Source organism: Apodemus sylvaticus, chromosome 12 (genome assembly GCF_947179515.1).
Source record: "Apodemus sylvaticus chromosome 12, mApoSyl1.1, whole genome shotgun sequence".
NCBI classification, from domain to species: domain Eukaryota; kingdom Metazoa; phylum Chordata; class Mammalia; order Rodentia; family Muridae; genus Apodemus; species Apodemus sylvaticus.
In genome coordinates, this window is record NC_067483.1 from 91853777 (window position 1) to 91861102 (window position 7326).

Genomic DNA, 7326 nt, shown 5'->3' on the forward strand with positions numbered 1-7326 from the left:
TGGTGTGTGTGTGTGTGTGTGTGTGTAAGGATGGTTTCCTGGTTTGTATTGAGATCTAGATTACATGGTGTGTGTGTGTGTGTGTGTGTGTGTGTGTGTGTGTGGTGTGTATGTGTGTATATAAGGATGGTTTCTTGGTTTGTATTGAGATCTAGATTGCATGGTGTATGTGTGTATAAGGATGGATTTTTTGCTTTGTATTGAAATCTAGATTACACAGTGTGTATGTATGAGTGTGTGTATGTTTGTGTGTGTGTGTGTAAGGATAGTTTCTTGGTTTGTATTGAGTTCTAGATTACACGGTGCGTGTGTGTGTGTGTGTGTGTGTGTGTGTGTGTGTATGTGTGTGTATAAGGATAGTTAGTTTCTTGGTTTATATTGAGCTCTAGATTACATGGTGTGTGTGTGTGTGTGTGTGTGTGTGTGTGTGATCAGTTTGTCTTCCACTGCAGTTATCTGTGTGAGAAGGTTACAGTTCGCCTCACTGAATTAGCCAGTGACTTTCCTAACTTTAAGCCCTGAGACACGGCTACCAGTTTTTCTACTGTTGCTGAGCTTATTGAGTAAATCAATTGGTTTTTCCTTATCATACAATGTCCTGTAGTTGGAAGGACTTCAGGCCACTTAGTGCCCATGTGGACTACACTACCTGGTGACTAGATGGTGGGGGCGGGGAGGAATGCTGAGACACCATGTCAACGCATCATCTTTGAAAGAGCTAAACATTTGACAGATTTCACTGACCGAGCTAGGGCCAGGTCAGGGTAGTAAAAGACACAGATACCAACTTTGCAATCCAGCATCTGTCTTCTCTCCAAAGATGGGGATAGAAAGAAAATAAACTCAAATTCCTACAAATTCCTAACTAATTCAGTTAGTTTTGTGGGAATCTCCTCAGAGGGAAGAAGGAGAGAACATTTTTTCTAAAGCAGTTGAAGAGCTTGTGTTTAAAAAGCTGTGTTTCAATCGCTTCTCAGCCTTTTGGCTAAGATCAAGTGTAAAGCTGTACTTCAGGAGCAGGACTATAATTATTTTTTTTTCTGATGTATTTTCTGTTCAGACATGTTTGACCATTGATAATCAGTGAGAGAATTTTCAAAAGCTTTCTGAGACTCTTCTCGTCTTGACTGATGAGTTCCCCCCACCCCCGCATCAGCCTCACCCAGACTAGTGTTTTCTGAGTTAAATAACTGAGATTTATCTGTTTTCGACAAGCCACCTCACACATTCATCTGTGTCATGACGGTAAATTTCCAAATGTTGAAAACTTCACACAGAATTTGAACTGTTCGCAGGTTCACACCCTTCCCACACTGAAAACAAATATTGGAAGGGAAAGCTCACTCGAGAAGAGCAGGAACACGGAGGCTGATACCAGGTTAGACCACCCAGAATGCACCAGGATTAATGGCAATCTGGCCTGACAGTATGCTGACCACAAGAGATGAGGTCACCATAAGAAGTGTTTTGAAGAGGAAAATAAAATCAGCGGAGTGCAAAAGAGAGAGGGGGGAATGTAACGTGTAAGATGCACATGGCCTGAGTGCTTCTCCTCATTCGTTTTGGAAGCCCCTGAGTGTTTCCAGGGAAATTTAATCTGACCGTTTCTGAGCCATTTACACTTAACTCACCACAATGTTGTTCCATCCTAGTCACAGATCCAAAAACCCTCCAAACCATGCCCATAAAGATTCCTATTAAAAGCAATTGTTTTCTTTTTCTTAAAGTGAAATTATGCTTTTCCAGATTGAAAGGAACATGGACATGAACCCTAAAAGAAAACGTAGGAGACAGGAAATACATACACTTTGGACCAGAGCATGTAGTCCATTTTGATTTCCAACCCAGGCTGCCTTGGTTTTGGCAAGTCTGTCCTGAAGGCTTTACTACTCCTCAGAAAGCCAAAGTGAGCCCTCCAGGCCCAGGGGTGGGGATGGGGAATGGGAATGGGGGACGGTGGATGGGTTAGGGTGGGGCCTGGCCACCAGGGAAGACAGAAGAGACTATGACTGGAATCTCAGCTCTCAGAAGGCCAAAGCAATGGAATTTGTGAGTTTGAAGCTAGCCTGGTCTATGTAACAAGTTGCAGGTTGATCTTTCTCCAATTAAAAAAAATGTTTTTAGAGTTTTATTTTATTTTTGAGATGGAGGCTTACTACATAGCTAGCCTGGAGTTTTCTATGTAAAACAGGCTGGCCTTAAACTCACAGAGATCCGCTGATCTCTGTCTCCTGAAGGCTGGCAGTGAAGGTGTGTGTCATGATGCCCAGCTCACAAAAGATAAGGGATTCAGCCTAAGAGTAATAATATATATGTATATTATAAATGTACTATATGCATATATATACACACATGTATAATAATATATATTATTGCTGTGAAGCTGCGTACTGTGTGACCACAGAGGAAAACTACTACCTGTTGTCAAGGACTTCTGTAATCCAGGGGTTAAGCTGTAAAGTAGGAGCAACTAAATCACAGACAGTTAAATGAGATTGTTGTGTGAGGTGCTGCGATTGCCTAGAACGTAGTAAAACCTTATCCTGGTGATAATGATGTCATCGTTATGAGTGTTCGTATTGACAAGCTGACCATAAACCAAACACCTCAAAGCAAAAATGATGCTTGTCCATGAATTCACCTGCTTAGCTGTTCCAGATATTCCCCGTGAGGATGGATGGCTTTTGTTCTTTTAAGTGGTGAACTTTTAGGTCTTCCTTTATTGGGCCTTACTAGAACCTACTGTGAGAAAAGGCTTTGCTGCCTCAGGAAGAGTGAAAGGAGTTTGGCTCCTGAATGTGTACAGTGTGGACTATTTACATGGAGATACTACATCAGTCAAGAGTATCTTAAGGGGCTGGAGAGACCGCTCAGTGGTTAAGAGCACTGACTGCTCTTCCAGAGGTCCTGAGTTCAATTCCCAGCCTGGACCACATGGTGACTCACAACCATCTGTAATGACACCCAGTGCCCTCTTCTGGTGTGTCTGAAGAGAGCGACAGTGTATTCACATACAATAAATAAATAAATAAATAAATAAATAAATAAATAAATTTATTTTTTAAAAGGGAGTACTTTAAGCCCTTCAAATAGGCTCTGGGATGTGAGTTCTGCTCTTAACATCTTTGTTCGTTGTATGTGCCTCAGCTGAAGAACAGCAGGAGCGGGGGCATCTGATTCTAGCCCAGGTGTCACTGGGGGGCTAACTTACAATTAGAGTATCCAATTAATTATACAGAATTAATCATTGCTGATTAAAGTGGGCGTGTCCTTAGTAAGTCGAGATCTGCTGAAGCACCATCATAGGCTGCTTTGACCGAGACTTTCTGGAGAAACCTGCGTTGCTTCACCTTTCTGTCTCAGGAGTCACTCCGGTTTTGCTTCCTATCTGTCATCTTTATAAATCAAAGGAAAAAAGATCTGCCCACCCTACTTGTCACACAGGGTTACCAGAAGTGCACGAGCCATCACCTACGGGGTCAACAAACTTTGCTGAGGGAATGCTCTGTGGCAGGCATTAGGCAAGACACTGTGGAATCTAGTGATTTTTGTTTTAAAGGAAGCTAAGGCTGAGTCATGGAGACAGCCAGCAGGTATTTACTGTACAAGCCTGAAGCGCTGCCTTCAAACTTTAGGACCCCAAACGCCGGGTGTGGTGGCACACATGCATAATCTCGGCATTCCATAGTGAAATAAAAGGCAGAGACAGGAGACTATCCTGGTTTATCAGATATAACAATGACCATAAGAGAAAGAAACAACTTCCAGAAGCTAGCTTCTGATTGCTATACAAGTGCCAGGCATGCACACACCCTCATACACATGTACATATACACATATTAATAATAATAATAACAATAATAATAATAATGCTAATTTTTAAGGCTAAAACTTTGTTCAACCTCTTGCAATAGGAAAGCATATATAATAAGCAAAACATATATCAAATAATATAAAGCCATTCAGCAAAAGGAAGACCAGGGAAAAGAGGATTTTAAATAGACTTCAAGGAAGCCATCATTTTTTATTTAAAAAAAAATGCCGTGAAGCAAAGACAATACTACTATGCTATTTAATGTTTAATGTTGTTGAATGTTATTATTTAAAATGAGAGAAGAACATCACGAAATGACACCAGCGAGAAGGGGCTGGGAGTTTAGGTCAGTGTTAAGAGCTGATGTTCTGTCGGCCATGGCCAGGGCTCTCCAAAGCATTTTATATACTTTTGTTCACTTAGAGTTCACATTGACTCTGTGGACGAGGCATTTTTCACAGGGATAAGAATTATTCAGAAGTCATGCGATTAGCAAGGGTCACAGCGCTGCTCTTTGGCCCAGCCTCTGGCCACCAGGAAGGAAGAAAATTCTAGGCAAAACAGATCTGTGTATTGCTGTCTGTCTCTCCCCGCCCTGTCTGTCTCACCTTTGCACAGCAGGGTGCCACGCTCTTTCCAGGAACCATACTTAGTGGACTAAACAGAACATCTGTTTTGTGACCCTTCCCCAGAAGAAGAAGGCCGTCTCCCGGGCAGGTAGTAGCTCATTTTTCCAAACAGCCGAGGAGCCTGTAGTGGGTCCCAGGCCCACTCTTAAGCCGAAGGCTTTGAAAGGCAACGGAATTATCAAAACTGATCGAGGCAGTTCTTGAGGGGTGGGCAGTCAGAGACTCAATTACAAAGAGTCCTAGTGTGGTAAAAGTAGGGTGTGCATTTGTATGGTTTTTCCTCAGCTGAACCGCAGCAACCTGGGAGCCTACGGCCAAGCAGTCCCTCAGGGCTCTCTCTGAGCTGGGAGCATCTGAATGTGGGATCCAGGGATTCTGTCAGTGGATCTCAGCTCATATGGAAAAAACCCACAGTTTCCTCTGGGGTACCCCTGCAAACCCTGTTTTCCATCTTTAAGATCCCACTCTTCGGGCATCTATTGTATATTCTTTTGTCCTGACATGACTGAGGTGTTAATCAGAGGAAGGCCATTTGTTTTGACCTCAGATTTCAAAATGTCTGATTTTCTTACTTATTTTTTCCCCAAAAGCTTTTAGTTTGACTAAAGAGCAAGAGCATTTTCAATTAATTGATTAATTAATTAATTTTGGCTACATACTATAAGGGAGCAGAGAAAATCCATCTGGCACATTTTTTAAGCAAAAATTAAACAAAAATAAAGGAAGCACTCTACTGGAAATTATTCTGAAATATACCTAAAGATAATATATGATTATGTCAACAATGGCTTAATTTATAGGTTCTGCCTGTCAGTGTTCATTTTCCCTGTTATAGTGGCTCAGTTAACATGCCCCATTGCCCATAATTCGATCCTTAACCCAGCAGAGAGATTTTCATTATCAAGCCGACTTGGTTTTAGCCCTGCTCAGCATCTCTCTCCAATCACATTTATCTCTTTCCTCTGCTTGGCACAAAGATATGGGCGTTATAAACAGCTATGTTGTCCCAGCACCTCGTAATGGTAGTACGACAACAATTTTATCGGTCCATAAAAATTTTGCAACTTCCCCACAGCACAGAGTAACCTCACTGACAGTCGTAGAGGATCTTAAATTATATTGCGCAGACTTGAGACGAATGAGCCTGAGTATTAATGCATATCTGTGTGTAATGGGGGTGTTTTCTTCCTTTCCTCTTTGGCAAATGCAAAGAAAGTGGTATCCCAATCCAGCTCTTTGTCAGTTCCCATTAGAAACGTTTAATACTAATAAAATTTATGGACGTAGTTTCCAAAGGATACTGCCAGAAGTCTTCAAGATTACTCCATCAGTACTTAAAGACGACCATTGTTCACCTTATAAAAATCTATATGCTGCCTGACGGGTATAAAATGTAGCCTGTGTGCTGAGTCAGCATGGGAGCCCTCCCCCGCCCCGGCCCCTGCCCTTTTTTTTTGGTTGAAGTGGAGTTCATGAAATAAAAGTAAATGAGTTCTTGAGTCCATGAGGAAAGATTGATTCGAAACTAGTCCCCCAATAAATATATAAGTGACAGACTTTGGACAGAAAAAATAATAATATAAAGCATGGTTCCATCTTCTCCACAGATAGGACACAGGCTAAGTCAGTCTAAAGGGTTTCTAGCTGAACGCTCATAAATGAAGATACAATGTTAAATGTTGAATAGACATGGCCCGTGAGGCATGTGTTGTTTTTAGAACAAGTCCTTGGGGGTTTGTACTCACATTCACAAGCACTCACCATATTGAGCAGGTTCTTTGGATCCTGACTGATTGGTTTGCACCTATATATAACGCCTCTACTATGTATGTATACACATGCATGCATGCATACGTACCTACATACATACATATATACATATATACTGCCTCTACTGTGGCTTTATTTGTATAAAAGTCTAACCACTTCCACAAACAAGCTGGGTGCGGGCGGTGGGGTGCTGGGGGGTTGAATGAGAAAAGCCCAGCACAGACTCAATTGCTCCAACACCTGGTCCCCAGTTGGTAGCACTGTTGAGGAGGTATTTTAGAACCTTTAGAGGTAAGGCCCTTCTGGAGAAAGGACATCACTGAGGGTGAACCTGGAGACTTCCCAGCCTCCTCAGCTTCCAGTTTGCTCTGTCTGAGTTCGTGGCTGAGTCTGGGGGCTCTCAGCTCCCTGGGCCTGCCATTCCTGCAGTGTCTGCCTGCCATGCCTGCTGCTTGCTCTACACCTCCCCCTGTGATGAACTCCCATCTCTCTGGAACCATGAGCCCAAATAAACTCCTTCTTCTGTGAGTTGCTCTTGGCCTTGGGGTGTTATTGCAGCCGCCAAAAGTAACTAATACACAGCTCTTCATTTTATGTGGCCATTATCTTTAACTTAGTGAAAATGCTCTCCAAGGGGTAGATGTTTAACATGCAGTTTTTACAAATAACATATTTTAAAAGTGAGCGAATGAGGTTTCTCCCACACAGAGCTCTGCAGTTTATAAACCATGGAGATCGTAAAAAGGTTCCAGCATGAAAATAAGAGGTTTTCTACTGTGACATCATCATGTGTGTTAGCATGAGAGGCCACACAGGGATTTGAGACACTTGTCTCTGAAGTGTCACCTAGATGTTCCTGAAGATACACCAAGAGCAGTGTGGCATGGGTAGATTTTAAGAATATATATGTCTGATCTTCAGTTCTGAGAATGTGTCTATTTAGGAGGTTCATGCGGCTGAGCCTTTCTGTTCATCTTCCCTTCTGCCTCTACACAAGACAGAGACACTTCTCATGTGGAATGAGATGGTGCCCTGGGCTGAGGCACCTCCTGCTCCCTCACAGGTATAGCTGCCAAAGCCACTGCTAGCTGCTGGAGAAGGCACATGTGCTCC

The 7326-nt window shown here is 42.5% G+C and overlaps 1 pseudogene; it reads left to right on the forward strand.

The window, feature by feature from the left end:
- The first annotated feature begins 965 nt into the window (after positions 1-965).
- On the forward strand, positions 966-1128 carry LOC127697945 (uncharacterized; annotated as a pseudogene).
- The last annotated feature ends 6198 nt before the right edge of the window (positions 1129-7326 follow it).